Genomic DNA, 27,933 nt, shown 5'->3' with positions numbered 1-27,933 from the left:
GTGTTTGTTTCTTTCTTACTCCATGCAAAGCAGAGAGCGTGGGAGAGCCGCGCTGCACTGCTGGTCAGTGAGACGGAGCGCCGTGATTCCAGTCTGCAGGCTCACTTATGCTCATAAAGCGCTTGCCGTCTGCTAATGCCAGTTTCTCTTCTGTAAAGAAGCAAGGCATCCTTTTAACCAAGAAGTTTGCATTATTTGGTTCCCAGTATACTTTTTCCAAGGGCTGCTACCAGGCGTTGTGCTGTATGCTCTGTCTGCAAAGCACGGTGTCTGCCTGAGGTTCCCCATCCGTGGGGCGGTGCTGGGCCGGCCTGCTGGGAGGGCTGGGCACCTTCCCCAGCCAAGCTGCCTGCTCACCCAGCTTGCAAATTACTGTGGGCTAATATGAAGCAGCGTCACGAGTCTTGAAAGGCTCTGAGCTTGTTTTGAACCAGAACCAGGTCTCCCTGAGCGCTTATTCGGTATTCACGTTGCTGTTTGATGTGAAGGGAGGCCTGGAGGCGGCTGCCTTGTGTTGCACGACGGTTCGGGAGCTGCATGGGCGCTGCTGCGTGGCACAGAGGGGGGACAGGCACCATGCTGCTGGTCTGGGGGTGATACGTTCTCATCATTGCGTGAGTCAATTAGTCATTGTAATGGAGGCTTTTGAAAGCAGAGCTTTGTTCTGAGTGGAGGTGTTGGGTTGTGTGCAGCTGGAGTGTTGTGTGGGACCTGAACACGTGGTCCCAGTCGGGTTTTGCCCATGAGCCTCGTGTTGGGCGTTGTCCATTGGAGTTTGGGGTTTGGTGGCCTGGGCAATTCACTTCAAAACCAGAAAGCATGCTGTGCATCACAAGCGAGCCGGCTCACACGTGCTCCGTGTTATGGTGCACAGTGCGTGTGTGCAGAGCTGTGTCATGGCATGGGACTCTTGGATGTGTGCAGCAGCTTCGTTCACACCTAGTCCTGGCTGCTACCTGTCTGCACACAGCACGGCCCGTTCTCCTGATACTGCAGCTGCGGGTTCAGCTTGATTTTTCTTTCTTCTTCTGGTGGTTTATTTTCTCTGTCTGTGGAAGCGGATCGCTCTAATGAGAGCTGTAATTTTTGCTAGGGAGAAGAGTATGGGGGGAGTGGAGCAGAGGCCAAGAATGGGCGGGTGCCTGCACATGGGGCCCTGTCTGCCTGTTTCTTCCCCCCAGGCCCCTGCCTCTCACTGCTTCTAAGGGGAGGGCACAGCGGGGGCTCCCCCGGTGCGGTCAGCAGCAGCAGCCCTGCACGCCGGCTGTGTCTGTTGCGTTCCAGAAGTTCTGCCTCTCTCTGGCACAGCTGTGGGTGCGTGCCTGGGGCGCTCGGCAGCGGGGCAGGTTTGTGATGAGCGCAGTGAGCTGGGGTGAGGCGGTGGTGGGAGCCCGGCGTTGCTCAGCAGCTCACGCCTGCCCTTGTGTGCTGCCATTCCTGCCCACTTGTTAGCAGGCCGCTCCGGGTTGGGCAGGGGGTTGGTGCTCAGCAGCCTTCGGGCGCTCGGATACTCAAATACAATAGGATCGTTCTGAGCACAATTGCATTTTTAACGAAACGATTCCTGTGTCTTTCAGATCACACAGCGATTTTGGGACACGCCTCTGTTGGATTTTAATAACTGTCCTGCTCGCGGCGGCTTTCAGCGATGGAATCGGTAAATATTGACCTTGCTTCTACCCGAGTGTTTCCAATTGTTACCCAACAAGTGCTTCTGTCCGCGCTGATGTCCTAAAACTCTTTCATTCTTTTGTATAATTCCAAGCCAAGTGTCGCAGCTCCCGTGGAGTTACTCCAAGGAGCTGCTAGTGGAGATTATCTGGAGAGGTGTGCTCTTCTAAGGCGCCTTCTCGTGCTCATGTCCCTCCCAGCACGGGGAGCTGCCCCTGGTGCAGCGGAAGCAGGAGCTGGCAGTGCAGCGTGGCGGTGCTGCCGGTCACACGTGCCCTCCTCCTACTGGGGGACATCACGGCCCGCTTGCTCTGCTTTCAGAATGAGCTTTCCAAAAAAAAAAAAAAAAGCTGTTAAAAAGCGCTCGTTTAACGATGTTATGTCTCCCTGTGATTAGTGTAATTGAAACAGATGGCACCTGTTTCATTTTGGGCGGAGAAACCTCCAGATATGCTGAGGCCACGGTTTGCATTCAGTGCTAGGACTCAACTTTTTGGTAGTGTTAGCAGATGTAGAGATAATAGATTATCCTAGAGTGGAGTTAGTAGAGAAATTGAGGTTTTTGCCAAAGTGTTTTATGGGAAGAGGAGAGGGCTGGTGCTGCCCCGAAGCGCAATGGGACGGGCTGCTCCTGCTGGGGGCTCTGGGTGCTCGGGGCCCTCAGTTCCTGCTGCGATGGAGTTACGTGGGGTGATGTTGTCATTGGGACGCTGCGGGCGGGGTGGAAGGAGGGAGAGCTGTATCAGGTGGCTTTGTGAGCTCCTAGGGGGCTTTTGTCCTGTGTTTTGAGGGAATAATCCCGTATTTAGCTTGTCCGTGCTAATGCCGAGGCATTCAGAGGGAGACGGATGTTATGTCAGCATCCCTTGGTGAATATTAATAGTGGTGGAAGCCTTGCACGGTGAAACAAAACAGACCAGGCATCAGTAACTCTCCCCTGCTGCAGCTTCGTAATTAAAGTGTATCAGGTGTGAGGCCTTCAGCAGCAGCTGCAGTAACTCTTTCTTTAATGAGTGCTCTGCAGTTGCCTGAAAAACCGAGCTGGATCCTAGCATCAATTATAGAACAGGTTGTTTACTACCTCTTGCATTTCATCGTTTGGCACAGAGATTCTCCATTCTGCATTTAAGCCTTTTGCTTTTTTTTTTTTTTGAACGCGAGCCCTCCTTTAACCAACAGGAGAAGTTTTCCCTGCAGTAACTTTCACTTCAGTGACAACTTACGGAATATTCAAGTGCACTGAGGCGGGCTGCACCCCTCCTTCAGGCCTCCTCCTGGCCGCCCAAGGCCTTCAGGGCTGTTACTGAGAGCTTCAGGTTCTGTGCTACATCTGTGTGGAAGCTGCCCTGTCATCTGCCCCCTGCTTCAGCCCCCTGCTTGCTGGCTGTTCTGTGCTGTGCTCGTGGGTCACGCAGCCGCGTGCTGCTGCTGGGTCTGGTGGGAGGAAGGCTGGGGATGGGGCTGCGATGCCCGTCGTGCTGTGTAGAACAGAATAAAGATGAAGTCAGATGTTTCTCCCACTTGTGAAGCAAAAAGAATGGCGTTGCTGCGTGGGTTTTCGGAGCCCTGAGAGTCTGTAGCAAAGTGACCTTCTCTGGCAAAACAAGCTTTTATCTGGTGCTCTGTGCAGGCTGTTGCATTGCTCAGAACTCTGCTGGTCTGCGGGCTGAGCTGGGTTCCCAGGCCACTGCAGCACAGTGGTGTTGGATCATGGGGAGGGAGATCAGCCCTCAAGCGTGGGCTGAAAAATGCACCTGCTGCAGGCAGCTGTGCTCTGTGGGAGTGAATCTGTCGGGGCAGCATCCACAGCCACCGCGGTTCTGTGAGGGGCTCAGCTGTGATTTGTGCCGTCATCGCTGCAGGGCACGCAGTGAGCGGCGTCACCTGGCTGGGGCTGGTGACAGGAGTGCTTACCCAGGAGCAGGGCCTTGTTCCTTTTCAGGCCTTCCTGTTCCTCGTGCGGAACCCTGCGGTGCCATGGGCTGGGGTAGCGGTGGGGTGCGGCCGCCTGCCTCCTCCCAAGGGGATTTGCTGTGCCGTGGCAGTGCTAAGCCTTCCTCAGTGCTTCTGGTGCCTGTGAGGAGGGGTTGCCTTCGTGTTAGGCCTGTAACAGAGAACGTGCAGGGGCACCAAGCGGTTGCTCTGATGTCGTGTTGTGATTTCCCTCCCTTCCAGCACCGTGTGTAGCGGCCGATGAGGACTGTGCTGTGGGATCCCTGCCGGGAGGGTTTTTGGATCCCGCACTGCTGCCCTGCCCCTGTGCTGGGGGTGAGCTGGGCACGGGGTGTGGAGCAGGGCAGCTCAGAGGTGTGTGTGTGTGTGTGTGTGTGTGTGTGTGTGTGTGTTGCTGAGGCACGGTGCTCAGCCAGGACCTGCCGGGGAGCGCGTGCAGCACGCCGTGTTGGAGAGGGCCCTCGTGCTGCAGGAAGTTACAAAAGCCTGAGATTTCTCCACGTTGGTGGATGGCTCCTTATTGCAACACGCACGCGTTGCTAAAACCCCGCTGCCTTCAGTTCTCTAAAAAGCAATCACTTTATTTCCGCGGGGAGCCAAAGAAAACAGGCCAAGAGAAGGCAGCTGGGGCGTCAGCTCCGCGTGGGCCCGGGCAGCTGTGCGGGGCTGTCCTGGTGGCACTGCTCGGAGTGAAGCTGCGGGGCTCCCCGCACGGCACGGTGAGGAGCAGCGCGCTGCAGAGGGTGAGCGGGGTGGCTGGGGTGGCTGTGGGGTTCGTAGGGCGTCAGTAGGTGCGAGGTGAAGGGCAGCAGCGGGCGGTGCTGCTGCTGGGAGCTGGAGCCCTGCCTTGCTCTGAGCTCCCCGGGAGGGTGCAGCTGTGAAGCTGAGGCGGTGCTGGAGAAGCGATGGCAGCGCACGCTTCCAGGATGGAATCGTCCTCGGGAGGTCTGATGCTACGGTAACGGTGGCATTGTCGAGCTGGGATGTGACGGAACGGTTTAAAAAAGGGGGGAAAAAACCCATTCAACTCGACGATGAACAAGTCGGGTGTTCATCGTGCTTTGAGGGGCGGGGAGCTGCGTGTTGCAGGTCCCGTCCCGCAGCGGTGCCCTTCGGAGCCGGCGGGCGGTGCCGAGATTAAAGCGCTGGGTCTAAACTGGGCGTCTAAAGCCGCATCTCCGCCGTAAGCTGCGGGGCTTTGCTGCGAGCGCGGCTTCCTCGTGGCTCAGGGCCACGCGAGCCCCCGGGTGTGAAACGCCGCTGAGATCTGCGGGGAAGAGCTTCCAAACGCTTCCCCTGCCCCGATGGGAGAGCTGGGTTCTCAGGTGTGATCCGAGCAGTAGCGTTTGAGTGCTTTGAATTGCTGCTTTTACAGTTCGCTCTGTTTTATCGGAATTAGTTTAATTGCGAATGTTATTCACGTGCCATTTCTGGCAGGTGCCACCTACGTGCCCTCAATCTGAACGTCCCTTTTAGCAGTGTGGGTAGGGAGGCTCTTTCTGTGCGCGTCAGATGGGAGCGAGCCGAGCGCTGCCGTTAATCCCACCTCCCCAGTAACCTTCCTGCTGCTAACGAGCTCACCTGGCACATGTGCACAACGGGAGCAGCTTTAAGGAAGGGGTCTGAGCTGAGCTGAAACCTCTGTGAGCAATGGGACTTGTTCCGTGGGTGCTGCTGGGCTGTGTGCTCAGCAGAGTGCAGAAGGAAGCTCCTAGCGAGAGCAGCCCACAACCAAATATAACGCGGCTCTTCCTTCCTCTCGTCTTCTGTTTTGAACCAGACAAAGCCATTGCAGCAACAGCCTGAAAGAATGGAAAATAGGTATTTTTTTTTCCGCTCTACTTGGTTTTGAGCAACTGTTTTCATGAGGGGCTGTGTTCTGACCGCAGGCGCTTTGAATGTAGAGCTCTGCAGCTTTCAGAGCCGTGCAGCAGGAATCCTAGCACGGCCCCTCCTGGGCGCAAGGGAGCACCCAGGGCTCTGGAGGTGCTGCGTGTGGTGTGGGGCAGCTCCCTTCCTTGTTTCTTAAAGTCACAGAATGGTTTGGGTTGGAAGGGACCCGTGAGGGCTCCCTGGTCCTGCTCCCTGCCACCAGCAGGGATGTGACAGCCCATCAGGAGCTCAGAGCCCTCTGGCCTGGCCATGGTGTCTGCAGGGGGCAACCTGTGCCGGTGACTCACTGACCTCATCCTAAACAACTCCTTCCTTATTTCCAGCCGAAATCTGCCCTGTTCTAGCGTGCAGCTGTTTCCCCTTGGTCTGTCCCACAGACCCCGCTAAAGAGTTGGTTCCCTTCCCACTTACAGCCCTGTTATGCTGGGGGGGTTGGCTCCGTGCTGCAATGCATTGCACTGCAGCACATTGCTGGGAGCAGAGCTGAGGTGTGAGCCCTGGGGGGGGGACGGGACACCGTGGGTTCCAGGGGACGGGCGTCGGGGTGGAGCAGCAGGATTACACAGAAACAGGGCTGGAACCGCTTGTTTTCAGAAGATATCCATCATGCTCTGATTAAGTGCAGATGATGCGTTTGGCAGCAAGAGGTGTGCAATCTGTTCCTACCGTAAGGAGCTCGCGGACCAAAGGCCTGCTGATTAGAGCAGGCTGTTGGGGGTTTTGAATGAATAATGATTCGGGAGGTTCTCGTTCCCTCGTCTCTTGCTCTTTTACAGAACAGCAGAGATAATTGTGTTCCTGGTGGCTGTGGCGTTCACATCCATTAGATGAGCTCTGTGTGTCCATGGGGACAGCGGTGCTGGGGGCTCGGCGGTGTCACTGGGGATGCCTGGGCTGAGCGCAGGCCTGGTGTGGTGTTGGGGCAGCTTACCAAGAGCACGGGGAGGGACTGCTGATCCAGGCAGGAGCGCTTCTGGAAAGCCCCTCCCAAGCGCCTCAAACATGAGGTGAGGTGGTATTGTTATTTCTGTCCCATGGTGAAGTTCCTGATGGTGCTCAGATCTCAGAAGAATGGGTTGATGGGGCTGAGATCTGGCACTTGAAAATGAGTCGGTTACCAGCTTAACGCAAAGTGTGAGAGCTCAGGTTCCCTGACAGCTTGGTGGCCCTGCGTGTTCCCCCTGTTGTATGGCAGTTCGCCCTTCCCCAGCACAAGTTCCAGGACGATTTCATTGAAACCACGTAACAAATCACCGCTTTAGGGCTGTGCTGATGCGGGGCTGAGGGTGGGCATGGGATCACTTCCCACTGTGGGGGGAGGACAGGAGCGGGGCTGTGCTGGAGCTCCGTGCCCCCCAGCACTGCCATGCTCCAGCTCCTGGGGGTGGTGCTGGGAGCAGTGCTGGTGCCCGCTGCCATCTGCTCTGATGCCGCAGCCGGGGATGCTGCTGGGGCCTGGAGGCACTTGACTGGAAATCCTCTGCCTCGTTATTTTCGTGGGCTCCCTCATTGTAAAGGATGGACATCTCCAAAGCGCTGAGATGGCAAATCCGCCTTCTTTAATCTCCCGTGCAGCGTTTGAATTCAGATAGTTACCAATATCTGAGGTTACTTCAGAGCACAAGAGCACTCTGGATGAAGTCAGTGCGTGGCTCTCCCTTATCAAGCAGCAGTGCTCTTGTGCAACCTCACCTTTCTGGGTTAACCGCTGCTAAGAGCAAAGAAATGGCAGGCATTTATTTGAGGGAACTGCCACAGCAATGGATGCTGTTGGCTTCCGTAAGTAAAACTGGAGGTGGGCTTCCGTGCTGCTCATCTACTCGTTCCGTGAATTAATAATGCCGGCGGGTGGGCTGGGTGCTGCTGGTGGCACGGGGACACGGGCACTGTGTGCACCCCGGGGTGCAGCTTCTGCAGGGGAACCGCAGCGTGACAGGGAGCGACATCGGGGACTGGAGGTCCCACGTGCTGGGGCTGTGCGCAGCGCTGCTGCTTGGTGCTGCGGTGACGTGTCTGTAATCCCAAAGGGCCCTCAGGCTGAGGGCAGGTGCTGTTCAGAGGCTTTCCCCTCTTCCTTCCCGCAGCGTTGCAGTTCGCTTTGCAGCGCTGCTGTTGTGCTTATCCGAAAAGCAGCGCTGTCTGAGGGCCCTGGCCCTCTGCGTTTCCCAGCTCTGCACCTCCTGATCTGGGCCGCAGGAGTGAAGCGCTGGCTTTGGATGGAGCCCCGCTGCGAGGTGTGTGGGCTCCTACCTTACAACACCCCGCCAGCAGCCTCTCCTGCAGCAACACGCAGCACCGCCTGTGGCTGTCAGCCCCGCTCTGCCCCCGCAGCTTCGGGGCCTGCGGTCCCCAGGGGCTTTTAGGAGCAGTCATTAGTCTGAAGTCATCGCGTCTCCCGGGGAGGCTCAGATCTATGGGAACAAGCTCAGGGGTGTTTAAGAGCACCCAGTCTGCGGTGTTTCATGATGTCAGGCTGCAGCACGGAGCCTTAATGCCGTGTTTCCTGGGAGCCGGGGCTCTTGGCTTGCTCCAGGGCCTGCTGAGCACAGGGATGATGGTTGGATGGATAATGATGGATGGAAGAAGGGATGTGCTGCTCTGGTGCTCCAGCCATTGGCCAGGTGCTGAAACCAGCATGGCTTGGGTGGGAAAGCTTGGGAGAGGCTGAAGGGTCAGAGGAGCTGGTCAGTTAGATGGGGATGGGTTGGTGGTGGGCGAGTTCTTTGCTGTTGGCAGTTCCTAGCCAGCTGTGTGTATCAGGGCAGCGCTGGATAGATCTGGTTATTCCCTGTTGGACCTGGATTTGCTGTGGGGGTCCTGTAAGAGCTGTGCTTCCCTTCTATGTCACCTAGTCAGAAGAAAATGATCTCGTCTTCAGTAGTTTTTACCTCATTCTTGTAGTCTTGCCAATATCCTGTATTTGTTTTCCTGCAAGAAGCCGCTCAACTTTTTCTTAAATGAAATTAAGTGCTGTAATAGAAACGCACGTTCTGGTTGGAGATAACGTAGGAAATAAATATTCGCAGGAATTTGTTGCAAGTTAGTGGAAAAACATTTGCTGGAGCGTCAGCATCTGAGCCTTGTCACGAAGGCATCCCGTGCTGGTGCAGGAAGGAGCCGGCCCCTGGGGCAGCGGAGCCCAGCAGCCCAGCCCGCTTCTCACTGCGTCCTCAGTGCTGCCACATCTCTGCCGTGCTGCTTGTTAGTGCTGTGCCAGAGCTGGGTGGAACTGGAGAATCGAATGGCAACAGGTAGTACATAATTTCATTTAAAAAAAAAAAAAAGAAAACAAACACGTTACCAAAAAAAAAAAAAATTCTGAGTTTTTCTCCCTGTCAGCAGTTACAGCTGCACCTGGGCGCAGCAGCTGGCCAGGCCTGAGGCTTCCCCCAGTGTTAATGGTGCTTTTACGACAGCCTGAAAGGAAAGCTCTGTCTGGGGCCGGCAGCTGCTCCCGGGCTGAGCTCCGGGCCTGCAGCGTGAGCAGGGCCTGGCTGTGCACGCTGCCACGCTCCTCCGTTGGCTGGAGGCAGGAGCTGTCCTCCTCCGCTCGGCCCCGTGATCCCGTGCAGGTAGGAGAGCTGCGGGGCGGAGGTGTGCAGCTGTGTGCGCCTCGGTATTTTTAGCTGTCTGCGTTTTCAAGGGCATCCGCACTTGGAGCTGACGTGTAGCGTGCGCTGCGGCGCGGTGTCTGTTACGGGGGCCTGCTGGCGTGGTCTGGAAGGAATGTGGGCCGGGGACCAGCAGCGCTTCCACGGGCCCCGTGCGGCAGCCGTCCTCCTCCCAGCGCCGCTCCATCCGCCGCTCCTGCTTGCGAAACCGCGCCGAGCTTCGAGACGCTCCCGTGTAAGCTTCGGCTGCGCTGAGCAAGAGCGTTAATGAGATCTTCGAGACAGATAACTGGAGCGACGGGCCGTGCCTAACAGCGGCTTGGAATTCCAGCCACGTGTTTGCGAGGAGCCGCGCAGCGTGCGAGCCTCGTGTGCCAGCCCTGCCTGCGCGTGGCCCCGCGCTCGGGGCGGCATCTGCTGGGCAGAGCAGGTGACCGAGCAGCTCGGCCCCTGTTCACAGCGCGCTGGCAGCCTGCGAGTTCCCTGCATGCTGGACTCCGTGGTTCTTCTGATGCTGAGCTAAGAAATACCCCGGCTGGAATCGGATTGCAAGTGTAGGGCTTTTATTGCTTCTGTACAACCTGCGTACTCCTCACCGTGCACAGGTGTTCCTTCCCGAGCAGAGCTGTGCTTTGCCCGCGGAAAGAGGTTCTGTATCGCTCTTCATTTTACAGTAGCTCAGAGGAACGGAGAAAGCGCTGCGCCGTTCTCTGCGTAGTCCGTGTTAAATGTCTTTGGATCAGCTCTCGGATGTGAACGAGGAGGACAGAGTGTACTGGGCAAAGGAGGAATACGGTTTGTGTTAAAACATTCAGTGTTCGTGGCTTTAGTGTTGGAAGGTGAAAACTGGTGGAGTCTGCCACTCACCCCGGCGTGATTCATTCCCGCTCCCGGTCCGTCTCCTGCTGCGGTTCGTTGTAGCTTTCTTCTTTGGTACAGATGTATTTCTGTTTGCCGAGGACCTTGCATTTCTGGTGGTGACAGCAGAGCCGTGCTGTGCAGCTGAGGAAGGAGCTTGGTGCTTATTCAAGCCGTGATCCTGCGGAGGCTGTAATTAAAAGGTGTTGAAAGAGGGCTGCATGTTTGCAGTTTGCAAAGTTGGATTTTTTTTTTTTTCTTGCCGAAGTCTCAGGCATCGCTGGGAAAGGAGGCCGGTCCGCCTGGGCAAACAGGAATCGGAGCTTCACCCGCTCGCGCTGGCCTAGTTATGAAACCGGGGCTGTAAGCACGCGCTGATGTGGCTCCGAGTCAGGAGGTGGCGGGAGCCGTGCGGCGGGAGGTGCAGCTCTGCAGGGCAACTTGAGCTCGGGCACCGGAGGATGGAGATGCGTCTGATGGAGAGACTTGGTGGGAGGGATGTTCAGCGGCAACCCGAACCTCGTTACTCTGGCACTCGCTGATGACTCCTGACTTTTCCCCTCTTACTCAGCCGTACTTTCTCAAGGTATGATTAATTAAAAAAAAAAAAAAAAGACAAAAACGCGATAGTTTTACTCTTTGTTAAAGCGTGCTGTTGTTGAACTATGTGTGGTTTGGACTTCAGCCCTGCAGAATGTTGGCAGCAGTCCTCGTCTGGAAAGAAACGGTAATTCTTTCAGGGTTGAAAAATGGGGGAGGAAAGATCCATGTGCAGCAGAGATGATTTAAAGCAGAGTAAGGCAAGTCACATCTACGTACGTGTAGGTCTATCTATACATGTGAACATACACTCATGTTCAGTATAGAATGTTCCTGAGCCTTGTTTTTGTTGGTTTGCCTTATTTTTAGTTCATTGTAGCCCATCCTGTTTTAAACTCCTTATGAAACTTGGCGCGCTCAGGCTGCAGGATCGAGGTCTGACATGGACGCGTCCCATCCGAGCCCAGCGGAGATGCCAGGAAGGTGAACCCGAGCCGTCTGCCCGCAGCAGCAGCAGCCCCGTGTGCCCAGGGCAGGGCTGGCAGCTGGAACTCGTGTCCGGGCTGAGATCAGCCCGGCTGCGGGGCTGGGCCCGGCTCGTGCCGTGCGGGGCCGTGGGCAGGAGCCCAGCATCCAGCACGCGGCTGTGGGTTGTGCCACGCTCGCTGCGCAGCCGGTGCGGTGTGCTGCCACTTCTGCTTCGGTTCCAGAAACAGGCGTGCTGATGGGTGTGCACCCAGCCTGAAAAGGGAAACGTTTCTTTCTTTCGCCCGTGAGAGTCATCTTTGATCTTCCTTCTGGGCGCGTTAGGAACGCTTCTCGAAGAGCAACTTTACAGCCTTTGTGCCGATAAGGTCATTACTGTGGCTGCACGGGAGATAGGAGCGTTAATTCGGGAACCCCCTGGTTGGGCTCTTCATCTCAGGGCTGGTTCTCCCATCCCCTCCCGCTCGAGTCTTGCTCGCCCCGCTGCTCTGTGGCTCAGTGCTAGGCCTGCACGGTGTGCTGGTCAGCACTGCAGCTGGCCGTGCTGTGGGCCCAAAGGAGTTAGCTCGTGTAAGACACTCTGTGTCAATGTGGCAGCAAGCATAGAGTTGCATCAAGCCCAGCGACACTAACTTGGTTTGCGGTGGTTTTTGTTCTTAATGCAGCCCAGCAGTGGCGGTGTGGGTGATGTCGGGGTGCCGGTGGTGTCCCATGTTTGGGGTCCTGCAGCAGGGCTGCTAGGGGCCAGCTCTGTGGGGGCTGCAGTCTGTCTGCGTGCTCTGGGGCCCTGCACCCTGGGAGGAAAGCAGATGTGAAACGGCCCGGGAGCGTGAGACTGCCAGCAGGAGAAGTGGGCGCTCGCTTCTGTAGCGAGGGCACAGCACCGGTAGCTGCGGGCTGTGGAAGCAGCGGGGCGGTTTCTCAGCCAGGTCAGAGATGCAGATCTCACTGTGCGGGGTCAGATGCCCCGTGCCCACCTCAGCTGCAGCGCTGGGCCCAGGTGCTGCGCGATTGCTGTGCTAAAGGCATCCAGTGCTGCTGCTGGGTCCTTCCTGTTGAATTCCGCCTGCTTTGATTCACTACAGCTGGTGGAACAGTTAGGCTTGGTTCAGGCATGTGTGGAAGAGAGCTCATTTCATGCTTGGAATTGTAATTATGTTCTTTTCTTTCAAGCTGCCAGCAGTAAAAGATGTCTTCCGGTGTGTATTATCTAAATAAGCTGCAGCGTTTCAATGTTTTCTTATTTCGGTTTCAGAACGTGGCAAAATAAATGGTGCTTACTCTTCCAGTTTACGCTGCGGAGCAGCTGGGTCGTGGCCGTGTGCCGTGCTCCGGTTCCCCGTGCTGGCATCCCCCAGCAGATCCTTGCCAGCCCGCTCACCTGGAGAGCTCGGAGCTGCTTTGTGAGAGCATCCCCTCTTTGTGCTGCTGCCGGCCCCGTGTGCCGGTGTGGCCGTGCCCGTGGTGCTCCAGGGTGACCTCAGCACGCGGAGCTTCTGACTTCACGGTGGAGATGCAGGTGGTTTTTGCATGCAGCCACTGCAACTCCTCTCTGATTTCGGGTGTCTGCAGTCGGCAGAGATCTGCTTCCCTCATCCCCGGAGCCGCTCTGCTCACCCTGTGGTCGGAGCTGAGTGCCTGGCAGCCACTCGTGTGTCTTCGTGATTGACTGGAAGTTGCAGCGGATAAATCTTTCATGATTGGAAACCACTTAAGCCACGAGGAGGTGGCTGATCACTGGTTATTAGTGGAGAGGTTCTACCAAACAATCAGAGGAAATTGAGTGGCAGGGTGTGTAATTTATGACTTCATCCCAGTGCTGGGGCAAGCCAGTGAGAATTGGAGCAGGAGAAGGATTATATTTGACAGATACTTTAAAGGATGGCTCCAGTCAGTGTCATCTGTGGCTCAAAGGCGTGGATGGATCCCGAGGCAAAGCTCTCTTTGGGGCAGCACTGATGGAAAGTGGGCAAGAGAACGTGGTGCACAGCTGGGGGTTGAGGGGGTTCTCACAGTGGGCAGAAAGAACGTTCTGAGTTTGTTTATTTAGGGTGACAGCTCCTGGTGAAACATGTGCCTTGGCTGGTGCTGTCCCTGGCACGGCTGTGCCTGGAAGCCCCTCGCTGGGCACAGGGACCTGCCTGGGCTGCCCTGCTGCAGCCATGAATGTGCTGCGGAGGGCTGCAGCATCCTGCTTCCTTCTGTGCAAAAATGGGGGGTGAAAGGGGACCCCCAGCCTTCAGCTTCTCACTCTGCAGCACTGGTGCTGCTGCTCGCCTTCCTGCCGAGCTGTTTGCCCGCTGTGCAGGGATGGGGTGCAGCGTGGGGTGAGCCCGGGGCTGGCTGCGTGCTCCACTTCTGGAAGGTGCGTTCTTAGGAGCTGAGGTTTCCTGCCAAGTCTCTGCTATAGACCCGAGGGAGGTGGGAGAAGCCCTTCAGCTAATAAAACACTTTTTATTACCTCTACTTTTTCGGTTTTAGGTTTGTAGAAACAGTTCAGAAGTTTTCGAGAGCGGTGATGTTCATTTTAAGCTTCCCAAGTGCAGCTCACGAAGGGAAGGTGACCGTGCTCTGCGGGGCCGTGCGTGGTGCTTGCCTGGAGCTGTCCCTGCTCCACAACACAGCCTGCTGTGCTGCAGCCCTGCAGTGCATCCCCCAGCACAGTGTGCACAGCGTGCCCTGCCTTGCTGGGGTGCAGCGGCTGCCCCGCTCTGGGGCCGTTCCAGTGCTGCCTTGAGAGGAGCCTTGAGGAGCAGCGCTGGCAGCCGCGCTCCTTAGCGAGGGGAGCTTGTAAACTTGGGCTAAAGATAATTTATGGTTTCTAAAGCTGCTGCTGAGTAAAACTTTCCAAGGCTGGCTTGTGACCTAGCTATCGTCAGTGCTAAAACTGAGAGCAGTCATTTGAAAGGAGCGTTTTCTGTTGTGTTGAGAGGAAGGAGGAAAATAGGCTACCTTGCTTGTAAGTGCTTAATCTGCTTGGGGTTTTGCAGTGCACGTGCAGATTCTTTCAGACTTGGCTCCCAGGGTAATGGTTTCGTTCTTGCCCCTGTGCTGCTGGCTGGTGCATCGCGTTGGTGCTGGGTCCCTTCTGCAGCTGTGCCCTGCCTGCAGTCCCGCTCTGCCCTGCTGGGCTGCGTGGCATGGGATGGGGGGCTCAGCGCTGTGCCTGGCACTGGGGCTGGGAGAGTTTCCCTAGCAAGGCACCGCAGAGCAGGGGCAGCGTTCTCCTCCTGTGTGCCAGTCAGCAAGTGGAACCCCAAATCAGTGGGTGACTTCAGTTTCCCTCTGGGTGAGGAGGAGCAGCGTGCTGAAGCCCCCAGGATCTCCCCTTCCTCCAGGACCTCCCGTTCCTGCCCCAGGAGCCGCCCGTGTCTCCCCATTGCATTTGGCTCACCCACCTGCGAGTCACTTCTGTATTGCCTAGAAATGGGATAGCTTTAGGTGTGCCTACCTTATGGGTTGGATTATTTCGAAGTATTTTTCAGAGCTGCTGAAAGCCTTGGGGAGGGGGGTCGTGAGGAAAGGCCAAAGCAATGCAGCAGCTCTCTTTGGGGAGCGCCTCAGGAGCTTCCCTGGTGGCTGGGGGGCGTGGGTAGCAGCGTGCAGGTCCCTGCCCCTCATGTGGCTGTGCCCAGGCTGGCCAGAGCTCCCTGTGATGGGACACAGCTCTGATGGCTGCAGTCCTGCTGCTGGCTGCTGCATGTCTTTGTGCAGAGCCCGAGTGCCTGTCTGCTCCCTCCCGGGTTCAGGTGCTGTCCCCTCCCCTCTGCAGAGCGTTGGTTTTTCATCTTTTCACTGAACTCCTTCATAGAGTGTTTCCTTCCCATAGAAGATTCTGGAATTTTTTGAAGACATACCGTTATCAGCACTAGCTCTACTCCAGACTTGGCTATATTAGAAAAACGCCTTCCGTTCTTCATCATTTTGGCTGCTCAGTTTTGGTTCTGATTTGGCACTTTAAAAACCCTTCTGCTCTGCATCTCGGTTTCCCGCGAGCAAGGCTGCGGTGACAGGAGAAATGTAGGTCACGGTGGAAGCCCCATTCATGCTGCACTTGGGTGAGGAGGCAGCGCCTGCAGCCGGGCTGGGGCAGTGCTCAGCAGCTGTGCACTGCAGGAGGGTGCTCGCAGCCATGGCTCCTGCAGGGCTCTGCTCAGTGCCACGCTCACATCATGTCCCACTGCACTGGGGCACAACTGCGTTGTGGAACGGTGCATCGCTGTAGCACAGCTCTGCTTCCATGGGGGTAACCCCGGGAGCTTTCTGGCTATGGGATGCTGCTGCTGCGTGTCTTCCTCGCTGCTTATTTTCCTTGAGTTTTCCTGCCTTTCTCCCATCCACTCTTTTATAGGGCACGGGAGTGGCGAGTTATTCAGGATCTTTGCTATGTGTTATGATTTCTTGCTCTCAGGGTTTCGCGTAGAGAGCACTTCAGCTTTTACAGTTCTCCAAGGAAGTGATATGTAGCTGTTAAAAATAAAACAAAGCCGCCTTACTGCGCTCGCGCTCAGCCCGGGGCTCGTCGCTACACCCAGCTTCCCCGGGGGCTTGGGGCTGTGTGCTGGCACCCAGGGGCAGCAAGCAGCCGTAGGAAAGCCTGCAGCAGCTGCCCGGGGCCGTGGCTGGGTGCTCACTGCACTCAGCCTGCAGTGACTGGGCTGTCTGGGTGCTGCTGTGGGCACAGCCTGCCCCACGTCCACCTGGCCCCCGTGGGAAGCAGAGTGCAGTGCCCATACCCCTCGGCTGCTGCTGTTCAGCTTCTGCCAGGAGCTGTGCGCGTCCTTCGGGCTGTGCTCAACGCGGCCGCTTGCTGCCTGGTTCGCGTCCTCTGTGTTCCCTGTGCTGTGGATCTGCTCATCGCGTTTGCCTCTTAAAAATGCCTCTTAAAAAGCAACCTGCTCATAAATTCCCCGTGCTGGATTCCGGCTTCCTCCTTGGTGGTAGGAGAACATCCACGCCCCCGGGGGCTTTCTGTGGGGGGAAGAAGAGGAATCGAGGAGTGGATGCAGGCCAGTTGGAACTTCTCTTAATGGCAGTGGTGCGCTTCTTTCTCACGCCTGCCTGCCTGTGAATGCTCTTGGATTTAAGCATCCCTGGGAGAACCGCTCGTGGTTGTGCTGTGCCATGTTTTGCCCATATGTGTTCTGTGTTCCTGAGGCTGGGCTGTGCCCTCCAAGATCCCCACCCCACCATGCCCATCACCACATCCCTCAGTGCCACGTCTCTGTGGTTCTGGGGCACCCCCAGGGACGCTGACCCCACCGCTCCCTGTGCTGGCCCATCACTGCTATTTCTGAGACAAAATGTTTCCGAACACCCAACCTGAACCTCCCCTGCTGGGATGCGTGGCCGTGCTCCCCTTGGCCTCTGGCGCCGTCACCTCCTGGGGCCTTCCCTGTCCCCATCCCTGATGCCCTCAGCAGGAGCAGAACCTGGTTGCCAGCCACCAGAGCTGCAGACAGCAGCTGTAGGAGTGACCGGCACGGGGACTGCGCTCGGCTCCTGGGGAGCTTGAGAGCGGTGCGCTGACACAGCCGGCAACCCGGAGCTGGGACGCTGCGCCTCTTCCACAAACATGGACAGGCTCCAAGGCCATAAAGAGTTTGGAGAGGCTGTAAAACACGTTAAACAATTTTAACTTGAGGCACCTCGAGAAGTATTCCTTTCCGAATAAATGGAAGGTTTAAGCTGGGAATTCGTCTTCTGAAAGGTTTCTGTGACTGGAAGCGGGGACGGGCTTTGGTCTCGGTGCTGCTGTTCCCTCTCTGCCCCCCGGCGTGTCCTCTGGGGCCGCAGGGGCTGCTCCCTCGCTCGGGATTGATTCAGGCTGCACAAATGCCAGTGCCACGTCATGCGCTAAGCATGTATTATTTTCGGCTTTTACAGAGGAGTAAATCTTGATATTTAAACTTTTCCAAATGTCAGCTGTTTCTGCGCAAAGCAGCGCGGCGTGAGCGGGGGGCTGTGGCCGGGCACCGCGCTCCACGTGTGGCACAGGGCCCCTGTGCTCGGCGTTCCTGTTGCTGCATGGACGTGTGCATTCCGTGCATCCCTGCTCTCGGTGTGGGGAGACATGGTGTGATGGCCGTGGTGCCGCCTGTAGCTGTTCGTTTCCTTGCTGCCATACGCATTCCCATGGAGAACAACGGCCGTGTCCAGTTAAGACAACGCGTGCGCTGACAGCGCTTGGTCACCGTGGCGAGTTCTCCGCTGCAACCTGCACGGCCGCTCTCAGAAGGCGGAGGTTGTCCTCAGAGTTGCAGCTGGGAACGTGAGTGCCCTGTTACATCAGCTGTAGATGTGGCTGCTCTCCCTCGGAGGCTTCACCGCACGGGAGGGCGGTTGGTTGTTGTGCCTGGAACCAAAGGAGCAGTCCCGGTCCGAGCAGCGGTGGCACTGGATGGTCTTGGTGGCCTTTAGGACTCCATGAATCTTGCTCCTGATGAGGTTTTCTCCTACGCCTCCTATGCAACGCCCTGTGGTTGGGAGGGTTGTTCAGACACAGCTGCTGCCTTCGGTGGTGTCTCTTAGCAGTGCTGCCCGCGCTCTTACGCGGGGATGGAACGCGATGAGCACAGCAAGTTTCCAGAACGTGAAGTTCAGCTTTATTTTCTGAAGTGCAGTTCCTAAGAAAAGCAGCGGTGCCTCCTGCTGCCGGGGGCCCCGTGCCACCGCTGTGCTGGGGCAGGGCTTCGAGCACACACCGTGCCCCCCCCAAATCGTGTCGGTGTCCCGCAATGGAATGATGCCCGGCTGCCCTGACACGCAGTGCTCGCCGGGCCTGGTGCCTTTCAGTATTTTTCCTAAGCCCCAGCAGAACTTGGTTGACTTAATGTTTAATGAAAAAGCGGCACGCAGCGTGCCTGCTGCTTTATATAGCAACCAGCCCAGCCAGTTCCCTGGCCCACCTCCGGGGGGGCACTGCTCTGCAGCTTGTTGGTTCCGATGCCTCTAAGTGTGGTGTTCAAGGTGCAGACCTGGCTAACCTGCAAGTGCAAGCTCACATTTTAGCCAAAAGATGCTCTTAGCAAACCCGGCACCGAGGGCAGCCTCAAAGCTGCTCAGGGCATTGCTCATGGATGTGCGGATGCTTTGAGAACAGGAGGGAGTGTCTGACCACTTCTGCGCCTGAGCTCTCTGGTCTTAGGAAGAGGCACGGGTGGGTGTGAGTGAGAAGTGCGGTGTGCTCCGTGTCGGCTCCCAGCCTTTGCTCTGTTGGTGGAAGCACTGGGTTGGAAGGGTCAGCAGGGACATGGCAGCCCCATCAGGAGCTCGGAGCCCCCCGGCCTGACCCCGTTCTGCAGGGGTCAGCGTGTGCCAGTGCCTCACTGCTCGGATTGTAAACGCTTTTTATGTATATCCAGTCTGAATCTCCTTTCTCTTAGCACGAAACCATTTCCCCGTGTCCTGTCCCAACAGACCCTGCCGAAGAGTCCGTCCCCTTCCCCCTTACAGCCCCTTTGGGTACTGACGGGCTGCTCAGCCCTCCACGGAGCCTTCCCTTCTCCCGTCTGCTCTGAACCCCTGAGAAGCTCTTCCCCGTCTGTTTTTTTCCTGCTGCAGTGCAGGCTTGAGCACTCCTGGTGCCAGCACAGCACCCCTGGGCCCACTGAAATGTGACGGGGGGCTTTTGGCAAGCAGGGAGCTCAGGTGGCCGTGTCCGTGGGCTGCACTGGAACTCGCTGCGGGTCGCTCTGGGGCCAGAGCTGGGCTGCCGGGTACAGCACCGCGCTGGGAGGCGGTAACATTTGTTGGAAGCGGCTTTAAACCACGGCGCAGTCCCTGAACACCGGCCGGGACTTGCCGGGGCCTCGGCTGCCCGCTTGCTGCCGAGTGATTCACTCGGTGCAGGCTTCAAAACAAAGCGATACGTGGAGGTGCGGGCTGGGCCGGGGCCTGGCGGCACGCCGGCCAGCAGCTGGGCTGAAGCGAGTCGCCTCGGGGCTGAGCTCACGGGGGCACGGGGACAGAAAGCGTGAGCGTTGGCATTGTGAGCCCGCTGGCAAGCGTGAGACGCGTCTGCGTTCGGGCTAATGGGATTTCTCCCCCTCCCCGCGCGCGCTGCGGCCGCTCGGGCGGCGGCAATTTGCCGTGCGTTCTCACCCAGAAATCAACTTGTGTGCGAGCCGTGCGCGCGCCAATTTGGTAAGCTTCCGTGCACCTGTCCGATGCGCTTTGCGGCCCGCGCGTCAGCACGCTGCTCGGCATTCAGCCGCACAATGTCCCCTTGTGTGCGCCCGGCCGGCGGCGGGGGGGGCACCCGGCGCTTCCCGTGTGAAACGGGGCTGGAGCAGCCGGGAGCTGCGGGGCCGGGAGCCGTGGGGCCGGGGAGCAGCGTGGCGGCGGCTCTGGTGGCACCGGGTGACGTGACATCAGCCTGCTTCTGGCGGTGCCCCGGCGGTGCGGCTCGGGGCTGTAAATCAGCGCAGCGGTGGTGGGCGCTGGGGGAGGCGATGCGCAAAGCAAAGCACGGCCCCGGGTCCCCCTACCTGCGCGGCAGCGATGCAGGTGTTCCCGTAGGTCGTGTTAAACTCATCAAATAGGGAGCTTAATGTTGCGTGGCGCAAACGTGCGCGCTGGGGGCGGTTATAGCATCGTTAATTAGCGGTCTTCCTTTGTGAAAATGGTGGGATTGGGAGACTTGCTCTTGGTTCTTGCGTCATCGTGCTCCAGGCAAGCGGATCCGCACCTGCTTGGGGCTGCGTTGGCCAACGTTGGGGTCCCAGGAGTTAAAATGTCAGTACAGCTGTAGAGCTCCCCTGAGATAAGGAGCCTCGCCCTTCCTAGCCCCTTCTGGGTCAAGGACGGCACAGTGCTGGGGGGGGCACAGTGCTGGGGGGTGCTCCGGGCCGAGCTCCTGGAGCTGCATTGCCCAGGGCCGGGCTCAGCTGGCTGCACGGCACGGGAGAGGCACTGGGGAGACGCTGCGGTGAGGGGATGTGGCAAACACAGTATTGGGAAAGAGGGAAAAACGAGTGGGTGGCGATGAGAAGGAAGAGGAGGAGACAACGCGGACGGTGAAGGAAAACAGGATCCTCTGCGAGAGATGGGAATGCTGGAAGGGAGCCAGGAAGGAAGCCTGAGAAAATGGAGAGGAGTAGGCAGGGCAGCCGGGCTGAGCCTGTCAGCAGGTATTCCCGGCATTCGCCTCCCAGGGAAGGAGAGCTGGTGATGTGCACGCAGCGACTGGAGTGTGCTTCTCTCAGTTCAGCTGTAATTGCTCTCTGAAGATGGAGGTTTTGTGAGCCGGGCTTTGGTGCTGCTGTCAGCTTGTCCGTGGGGTCCATGCCGTGCATTCTACTGGGGAGCTGCCTCCTTCCTCCCCTGCCAAAAAACACCCCAAAAAGTAAAAATCCCGATGGGAGCTCGGCAGTGCAGGTGGGAGAGCACCGAGCTGTGTCCCTGCATCCCCAGGCCCTGCCTGCTGCCCCCAGCCCGCGGGCGCTCAGACACAGCTCTCTGAAGACTCCTGTTCCCAGAGCTGTTCCCAGAGCTGTTTCCAGGTTGCTCGGCACCAGGCGTGTCCTTCTCTTCTTTGAGGAATTGAGAACAGTTAGCAGCAGACCTCCCGTAATTGGTGCTGCACTAGGAGTGCCTTGCGTTTAGCATCCATGCACGGCGCACGTTTGTGCGCTGCAGCTGGGGAGGACGGCCTCTTCTCCACAAAACCTGCTTATTGAAATGCCACCTTCATATCTTTGTAATAAAAAGGGTTTGGGGCATTTACGTGGCAGCAGGTGGACGAGTGTGCCCGGTGCACGGGCGGTGCGGGTGCAATGCGCGGGGCTGCAGCACTCCAGCATTTCTCCTCCAGCTCGGGGTGCTCTGTGTCTGTGGTCCCAGAGCTCCTGTGCTCCCACGTATTTAATGTGCCATCAGCTTTTTCTAATTGCTTCCAAATGGAAATTAGCAGCAGGTGCTTTGGTGGAGGTAAAGCAGTAGTATTTCAGGGGGAGGTTGGGGAGCCTATTGGTAAATTACTCTGCTTCAGAGCCCTTTGGGCTGCTGGGCATTGCTCATAGCGCAGAGCTGTGGTTGCACGGAGCTCCATCAGGCCGGGCTGTGCCCTTGCACCTTGCAGCCACTCCGGCCCATGAGAGCCGTTCTCCCAGCCTAGCAGCCAACGTGCAAGCCCAGCTTTGTTAGCAAAGCCCACAGGCTTTCGGTGCGAGCATTTATTGTAACAAATAGCTCGCCGGATTAAGGGCTGGGAGCGGTGCTTCTGCGGGAGCAGCAGTGCGTGCTGCTGGGGCCGCCCGGTGCCACGGCGCGAGGGTGGCACTGGGACGGGGTGTGTGCATGGGGATGTGGTCCGGGGCTGCCCCAGGCCCCAGCCTGCAGGTCGGGAGGGCTGGGGAACGCTGCGGGGCGGCGAAGCCTCCGCTCGGCCCCAAGGTGTTTCTGGATTGCGAAAACAACAACGCGGGGCGCGTCGGTGCGGTGCAGCTCTCCGCCCGTGTCGGCCGCCTCTGCCTGGGCCTCGTCTTGCTCCGACTTGCCCCTCCGGGTGCTGCTGGGTCTGCCTTGGCGGGGCGGGCGGCTCTGCCCGCACTGAAGGGAGGGAAGGGGCAGCCCAGGGCGCGGGGTTGGCAGCCCGGTGCTGCGGGTGGGAGCCGGGAGCTGGGGCTGCTCCGGGAGCGCCTTCCTGCACGGGGGGGGCAGGGATGGGTGCGGGGAAGCGCTTTTCCCTTCCGCAGCATTTGCTGTTTGTAGTTGAATTGCATTAAAAAACGAATCCCGCATTATTGAGGAACGAGTGGGCGAATCGCTGCATTGACTGCCATGGTAACTTAAAGGGCTTCACCCGCAGCTGTCAGTGCTGGGATTTTAGTGCTGTAGCGACTCTTAATGCGGAATAGTTTCCAGGCCATTTAATTATTTGGTCTCCTCGGTTAAAAACAAAACAACACAAAGCCCCTTTTCTCTCAGCTAACCTTATTGTTGATGTTTTCCTTTTTGACCTGCATATATCCGCGTGGCGTGCTGGCATGCCGTGCTGTGCTGTGCCGTGCCAGCAGGGGAGCAGTCCCAGCAGCCTGGAAGCGCAGGATGGTTGGGTTGAAGGGACCTCACGGCCCCCAGCCCCACCCGTGGCCTCGGGCACCTCCAGGGCTGGGGCACCCGCACAGCTCAGGGCTCTGAGCAAAGCATTTCCCCCTCGCGTCGGACCTAAATCTCCCCTTTTCTGGTTTAAAGCCGTTTCCCCATGTTGTGTATCGCTGTCTGCCTGGTGCAGGTGGCACATCGCCGCCCTGAGCGCTGGCTTTGGCAGCCCCGGCGTGGCACCCACGGGACCCTGAGCGGCGTGGCGGTGGCTTGAGGCGTGTTCCTGGCCCTGCTCCCCGCACACCACCCATCTTAGTGCCGCTGCGCATCCCAACATGGTTCAAAATGGTTTCACCCTGAATAATTCATCCCCTGCCGCAGCAGAGGCAGCAGCGGGCAGCGCTCAGAGGGGCCCTTAGCCCCCATCCAGCCCTCATCTGGCCCCCCATCCAGCCCCCCATCCAGCCCCCCATCCAGCCCCCCATCCAGCCCCCCATTCGGCCCCCTGGCCCCTCCGCTTTGTCTCTCGCAGCGATTCCTGCTGAACAAAAGCGCCGCGTCCCGGGCACAGCCCGGCCCCGACCTCCTGACCCGCAGTGCCGGGCTCTGCTGTTCTTTGTTCCCCGAGGTGCTCCCCCCGCCACCCCCGAGCCCCGGCCCCACGCTGAGCGTGGATGAGCTGCAAAATGGAGGCAGCGCTGGCGGGGCCCCGTCCCACACTGCGCTGCCCTACTTCTGTGGGATCAGACGCGCTGGTTGCGGCCCCACAAAGGCGTCTGAACGCATGAGTTTACGTGGAATTAATCTCCAGATTCCAAACATGCCTCCCGGCCGGCTCGGCCTCGTTGTCCTGCGGAGGAGGCCGGCCCCGCGCCGCAAGCTGAGCTGCGGCCGTGAGCCACCAGCACGGGCACCGCGTTCAGGCCGCTAGCGGGAATGCTTGGCTCCCAGACAAAACAAACCGCGACGCGGCATTCTTTGTGCAGCACGGCGGCGGAGCAGCGGAGAGTGGTGCGGGGCCATCCCTCGAGTGATGCGGGCTGTGGGAGAAGGAGAAGGAACTGAACGCAGCGCAGAGAACGGCACCGAGGGCAGCGCACCGTGTGCGGGAGCGGGCGGGAGCTGCGTGCTCGCAGGGAGCAGCTCACACTGAGGCCTCGAGGAGCGGCCTGCCCATAAGGCACGGCCCCGGGGGAGCACGCGGGGATGGAACCGTGCTGCTCTGTGTCGTGATTCAGCTGTGCACGGATAGGCAGAGCTGCTTCCTGGGGGAGGGTGGTGGAATGTTGCTGCAGTGATTTCAGCAGATCTTGGTTCACATGGAGCGTCTGTACGAGCAGCGCACCTACAGGTTCGTGGAACATGTTCTGCTTGTTAAAAAAAGATCAAAGAAAAAAGCAAACGCTTGAGCCCGGCAGCACCTGTGCCGTGTATTTCTCCCTCCCGGCTCAGCACCCCGCTGGGGAAGGAGTCAGGACGAGGGCCGAGCAGCAGCGTGGGCACGGCATCCCTGCAGGGCCCCCGCCATGCGCCTGGCAGCGGCTGTGCAGCTCAGAGCCCGCTGCAGCCCGACTCCGCTTTGGTCTCGCAATTGCCCCCACTGACACGGAGCATGTAGGAGCACGCGGCGTTGGAGACGCGCTATGCAAAGTGCTGCTGGGAACCGCCTCCGTCGCATTCCTGCGCTGCAGCTGGGCCCTGTGCTGCGCGGCTCCGGGAGCTCTGCCGCCAGCCGTGGCCGGTGCTGCAGCCCCAGGGTGTGGGGCTGGCGTGGGGCACCTACAGGGGGTCTGGGGGGTGTGCGGCCCCCGGGGGCACCCTGAGGTGCCGGCTGGTGGGCGCCCAGCTGGCTGCAGGGGGCTGTCCGCAGCGGTGAGCCTGACCATGTGCCGTGCTGCATGTGGGAGAGGGGTTGTTCTGTAAATGAGTCTTTTTGCAGAAATGGCTGCTGTGAGATTAATGGCAAGCAAAGTGGGAAACAGGCAGCGCTGCAAAGTTTGGCTTCCACCGGCAACAAATCACTGCACTGGTTTCAAATGAATAAAAGACGCGTTCAGGTCAGCAGCGGCGCTGGGCTGGAGCGCAGCCTGTTTGCTCCATCTATATGATGAAAACACCACCAAAATAGAAGCTGTCATCACGGCTCGCAGGGCGGGCAGGAGCCGGGCGCAGGCGGCAGCGCTCAGGGCTATGGCAGGCAGCTTCCCTGCGCCCGCCCCTGCACAAACGTCTGCAGCCGAGGGAGGGGTGCAGAGCTCAGCATGCAAAGCTTGTTTACAGGACGATGCAAAGCGCAGCTGGGAAGAGGCTTTGCAGGCCGGGCTGCGCTGGGAATGACGTCGCGCTCGTGGAGGCTGCAAGCTGAGGCCACCGAGCGCGTGGCTGGTGTCTTGGGGAAGCAGGGGGTCCTTGAGCCGCGGGGCCGAAGCTGGGGGCAGTTCAGAGCGAGGTGGCGAGGTGCTGCTCGCTGCAGGTGTGCTGGCAGCGGGCAGGCCGGGCTCCGTGCTCCGTGCAGGTCAGCGCTGCGGTGACGGTGGCTGTCACCCTGCGGCCTCGCTCGCCTCCCTGAAAGCAGCACTTCCCTGCCTCGCAGGGAGCCTTACGGCTTAATCCATTGTTTGTAAAGCTCTTTAAGATCCTTGTTTGGAAGCACTAGAGTCTGGAGGATTAAAAACAATTTATTTTTGTGTATCTTGTATAATGCGCATCTCAGAGGCTTGCCAAGGAAGGAGGGGCCGCGAGGCAGACAGCGACGGCAGGTCAGGTTGGGAGGTAAACGGGAGGCAGCAGCGGGAGAACAAAGGGGGAATGGCACGGGGCCGCTGGACGCTGCGGGCAGGACTGGCCGTGCTGTGCCACGTCCTCCAGATCCCAGCACGGAGCCCTGGGGATGGGGAGCACTGCTCCCCCTGCTCTGCCTCGCGCGGTGAGCCCTGTCCTGCCCGGGTGCTTGCAGAGCTGGGCCTGGGGGCTGCGCTACTGCGGGCGCAGGCGTTGCCGGGCGCGGTGATTCATGGCTCTGCCCGGCTGCAGGCCCGGGCACCGCGTGGGTGTGCTGCCACGTGTGGCGTGCCGTGCGTTCCCAGCGCCATGTGTTCCCAGCTCTGCATTCCCAACGCTCTGTGTTCCCAGCACACGTTGCCCCGCGGGTGGTTCGGAGCCGCAGGATGCGGCGTTGCGCTGTGCGCTCGCTCCTTCGGGCTGCAGGTCCCAGCCTGGGGCTGTCACGGCGCTGCTGTCCCCAGGCCCCGCTTTGCACAGCGTGCCCGAGCGCTCAGCACTCGGTGCTGTGGTTGGGGGAGTGGGATTCTGCCGGCTTCCACGCGCTCAGGGCTGGAAACACGGAGCGTTGTGGCTCAGCGAGGAGCAGGCCGGGGCAGCGGAGCGCTGCTGTGAGAGCAGTGAGCGTGCGGCTGCTGCAGGCCTCGCATCCCTGCAGTGGCGGGGTTTCTGTTGGGCACTGTCTGTGTTCATTATCTGCTTGGTTTGCATCAGTGCCGCGTGGAAGCAGAATGAACCTGGGGAACTTCTGCCCCTGTTGGGCTGTTTGCTGAGGTACGCAGCCATCCTTTTGGTTTCACAAGTGATAAAATGCATTAATTCGGATTATTTCCAAGTTTTGCTGTGCTGAGTTCAGTTGCCTCCCTTACATCTGTGGATCTGTCTCCTGCCCCATAACTCCATAGGGCTGCTGCTCCATTGCCCACAGTGTCCCCGCTGCCGCCGTCTGCGCCGCGCCAGCTCAGGAAGGAGCATTTCTCTCCGTGTGTATTTCTCCCTTTGTTCTCCTGATCGTGCGACTATTACGTAGTTTTAAATAAAGATTATTTTTAGTCTCTTGCACCCTCGGAAGCGATGCACAGCGGCTTTGAACTGCGTTTTCTCCTGCACGAAGGAGAGTGGTTTCGGACCTGACACCGGCTTTCCCTCCTGGTGACCCGGTGGCCGTGCTGGGAGCAGCATGCCCCCAGAGCCAGACCCAGGGAGCAGGGATTAGCGCACGGCTCCTCCAGTACCGGGGCAGGGGGGGCTGAGCATTGCGAGAGAATCGTTAATTCCTTGGGGTTAATCCTTGGCGCACGCAGAGCCCCTGGATCTCTGTCTCCGCAGCCGTTTTCGTGGAGCTCCACCGCCGACACCAGGAGCTGCTGGCAGACAGCTGGGCTCCTGTGCGGGGCTGCACAGCGTGCTGTGGCGGGCAGAAGCGCTGGGGTTGCTATAGCGAAGGGCAGGGGCTGACTTGGGAGCTGCAGCGAGCTGTGTGCCGCTGCATAGCGCTGTGCCTTGTGCGGGCTGCAGGTGGGAGGGATGCGCGGCATTCACGGAGAGAAGGCCCGCTCTGCTCAGCAGCTTTTCAGGCGAGCAGCTGCAGGGCTGCGTGCTGCATCCCTGGGATGCACGGAGCATCCTCCTCCTGCTCCTTTTCCCTGCCTTGCCATGCGTCCGGGCAGCTTGGTGTGACACCAGGCCCACGGCACTGCACAGCCACTTGTGGGGGAAGACCCCTCAGTAGGGGAGGGCTGTGGAGAGGCGAACCAGGGGGCTTCAAACGGGGCGCACGCCTGGGCACCGCGCTCGGCCCCGCACGGCGTGTTTTGGTTCCTTGTGCAGGGATGCGTGGACGTGCTGTTGCGTGAAGGGCTGAGTTACAAATCCTTAGCAGCCTTCTCTCAGTGTGTGGTTTTAATCAGAGCTTCAGCGTACTTGTTTGGATCTGGCCTTTGTCAGTTGCAGCAGGGGCAGGGCGATGAGCACGGTGCTGTCTGGACAGCGCTGGGTACCCTGCATGTATTGTGGTGCTGCCCCATGGCCCTGTGCTGCCCTATAGCCCTGTGCTGCCCCATAGCCCTGTGCTGCCCTATATCCCAATGCTGCCCTATATCCCTGTGCTGCCCCATAGCCCTGCGCTGCCCCATGGCCCTGTGCTGCCGCTGCCCTCGGGCATGGCACTGCCATGGGGCAAACAGAGAGGGGCTGTCCCTCTGCAAAGCGCATCCCAGCTCCAGCCATAACGTGGCAAGAGGGGGAGCGAGGGAAGGGAACAACAGCATTAGCGGATGTAGAAGTAGCTGGAATGAGAAGCTTTTGTGCCATTAATAACAGCTCTGGCTGGCAGCCAAGGCTCGGAGTGTGGGATTAGCCTGAACAATCAAGACTGCGGGATCAAAACAAGGAGGCAGGAACAGCGAGGTCACGCTGCTGCCATCTGCGCTGCCGCAGTGGTGGGAGGGAGCGGAAGAGGGGGCCGAGCAGCGGGCGGCTGCGGGGAGGAACGGGGCGGCCCGGGGCTCGGTGCTGCCCGGCCCCCATCGCCCCCCCCGGCCCCTGTGCTTGCGGCGATGGTGCCGAAATCGGCCTCGCCGCCCGGAGAATGGCATCTGGTGGCCGAGGGAGGGCTGGCGGCCGGGGGCTGCGCTGCAGGTGGCCCCCCCCAGGCTGCACCGCTGCTCGCAGCGCCCGTCGGTGGGTTCCTGCTGTTCGGGGGCTGTGGAGGCAGCTCCCATTCCGCTGCGCCCCGATCTGCGTCGGGTCCGCCCCGAGCGCTGGTGGGAGCAGCAGCGAGCGCGGCGGTCGGAGCGTTCACGTCCCGCTCGTCTCTTTCCCCGTGACCCAGTAAATGCAACCATCCTGCGAACGTAAATACAGAGCGCGGTGCAGCGCCGTGCCCCACCAACAGCTCCCAGCTCCGGCTAAAAATATCAAGCGCGCAGTGACTCCCAGGCATTCTTTTGTCTGAATGCTTTTGAATTCCCTAATTGAAGTTGGTTGGAGGGCAGCGCACCAGTTTCCTGAATAGCTTAGATCTTGATTGTGAGCTAAAAAACAAGAGCAGAGCTGCTTTTCCTTTGTGCGCTCCTGTTTACGTTCCCCCCCG

General features: G+C 58.9%; 1 protein-coding gene across 1 annotated transcript in view; it reads left to right on the top strand.

Annotated features, from left to right (window-relative positions):
* The window catches only part of ANKRD11 (ankyrin repeat domain 11), an 81,738-nt gene that overhangs the window by 16,952 nt on the left and 36,853 nt on the right, over positions 1-27,933 (top strand). Inside the window, exon 2 of the mRNA XM_021409021.1 lies at positions 1,578-1,657. The gene's annotated coding sequence lies outside the window, so the exon portion shown is untranslated. The remainder of the gene's footprint in view (positions 1-1,577; positions 1,658-27,933) is intronic.

Source organism: Numida meleagris, chromosome 10, assembly GCF_002078875.1.
Source record: "Numida meleagris isolate 19003 breed g44 Domestic line chromosome 10, NumMel1.0, whole genome shotgun sequence".
Lineage (NCBI taxonomy): Eukaryota > Metazoa > Chordata > Aves > Galliformes > Numididae > Numida > Numida meleagris.
The sequence above is the reverse complement of the archived record's forward strand: the minus strand, read 5'-3'. Positions and strand labels throughout refer to the sequence as shown.